The 1,882-nt window shown below is 47.2% G+C and overlaps 1 protein-coding gene across 1 annotated transcript in view; it reads right to left on the bottom strand.

Annotated features, from left to right (window-relative positions):
- T265_10421 (hypothetical protein) overlaps nt 1-1,609 on the bottom strand; it is a gene marked incomplete at both ends in the record, with an annotated part of 38,320 nt that extends 36,711 nt beyond the window's left edge. The window contains one exon of the mRNA XM_009176789.1: nt 1,450-1,609. The remainder of the gene's footprint in view (nt 1-1,449) is intronic.
- Nucleotides 1,610-1,882: the final 273 nt, after the last annotated feature.

Genomic DNA, 1,882 nt, shown 5'->3' on the forward strand with positions numbered 1-1,882 from the left:
TACAAGATATGGCTGCCAACCGATGTCAGTGGCGTTCTTGTTGTCAGTTTCTGTCCAGATTGCCTGAGTGAATGTCTGGAGGTGTAGGCACCTCGAAATGATTGTGTTAAGCTAGCACTAAGTCCATCCCCCGTCCACCTTTACTCTCCTTTACAATAAGGCTTTCAAATAAGTAATGGTTGTACGGCAGTGAAGCATCGGTGTTGAACACTGATGTCATGCTGTCGATGATGATGATGACTCAAATGACCATACCCCTAACGAATGAAAGGTGAAAGAGAACAACCTTGCCTGACACTGTTTGATTAGTGAACTTAGGCGGGGAATTCCCGCAGGTTGGGTGTAGCGGTTTACGTTCCAGAAGTAGGACTTCCTGTTTTATCAGCAGACAGATGGCAGGGTGTCCATAATTCGAAATGGAGACAGAAAAGTCCTCTGGGTCGCATGATCGACGGCCATGTGATCATCTGGTTTACTTTTTTTGAATGAGCCACTACCCGGAGTTTCGGAGTGATCAACACCACGTGGTAGCGTTTTGGAGTCAACTCGCGGAGACCGTAGTTCTCGAAAAACGGTAATCGTTCAGCTGTGGCATTATTTCGGTGCCTAACTGCCATGCCACCAGAAGGAAGCACGAGGGCTGGGATACTGCCAGGTTGTCCAAGCCTAGACAGGGGAAGTCGAGAGGCGGAGGTCGGGTTCGAACCACGAACCTTTCGGTCAGTAAATTCGCGCTCTACCTACTTGGGCCATCTCGCCCTCTGTAGGATGCGTACTAATCAAGTAGTTTGTCCAACGTAGGTAAAAGATAGCTCAGAGTGATATATTAAGGCCAAATGTTGAGGTGTGTTATGAAACCCTTGAGGACCACTGCTGGGTTCTGTGTGTTTACAGGACAAGTGATCACTGACCTTTATTTATATAGTCCATTTATTGGTGCCGTAAGAAGCCAGTTCTAGTGTTAGCCTCTGATGTGTGGCCGAGAAAATTCACTGACTAGAGTACTGACTGCATCTTGACTTCTGTCTAGGCTGAGACAACCTGGCGGTATCCCGGCCATCATACTTTTCTTGGGTGCCATGGCAGCTAAGTATTGAAAGGGTGTTACAGGAGAACGATTATTTTTATTTTTTATCTAGTGCAGAACTCTGTCCAAGGTCTTATTAATAAAATCCATAGAACTGCCCCTGAGCTCAAAGTTAGCCGGCCTTCAAGTTTGGTTTCTTTGCACGTTAAAAGGAAGGAGTGATAAGAGTGAAGGGTGAAAAACCCTCAAACGACAAGCACAAATACTGCCAGCCCAGAGTTAACCAGTGTCAGAACACATCGCCACTGTAGTGCGCGTTTTACGGAAGCACTAGGGGACGGTGATCCTCCGAAGATGGGGGTTCACGACAACAACAATAAAGCCGATGAGCTGAAGCCCGGTTGTACATCACCAACACTTACATATAAATCAATCAAACCAGCAGGCATGTAATATGCACAATGTGGAAACAACAGGGGACAGTGATTCTCCGAAGGCAGGTGTTCACGACAATTTCTGTGGATGGAAAACCGAAACAAAGCTCGTGAGACAACGCCCAGTAAGCAAGGTTGTTCATCACCAATACTTACATATGAATCAATCAAACTGACAGACACCGTATACTAAAGGCAACGCACTGACGACAACAACAATGGGGTACTCAGTAGCGGACCCGACACAATTCTGATAGCTGATTGGTTCCGAGCATAACGGTCCAACGGGCTTACAAACGCATGGGAAAACTGGGTCTCGCAGACAGGGTTGGTAGACTTTGATTCTAGCCACGGATTCCCGTTGCGTGTCTGAAGGTGGGTGCAAGGGAACGGAACTTCGCTACCTGTGCTCCTGAGCCTT

The sequence above is a fragment of the Opisthorchis viverrini genome (genome assembly GCF_000715545.1).
Source record: "Opisthorchis viverrini unplaced genomic scaffold opera_v5_369, whole genome shotgun sequence".
NCBI lineage: Eukaryota > Metazoa > Platyhelminthes > Trematoda > Opisthorchiida > Opisthorchiidae > Opisthorchis > Opisthorchis viverrini.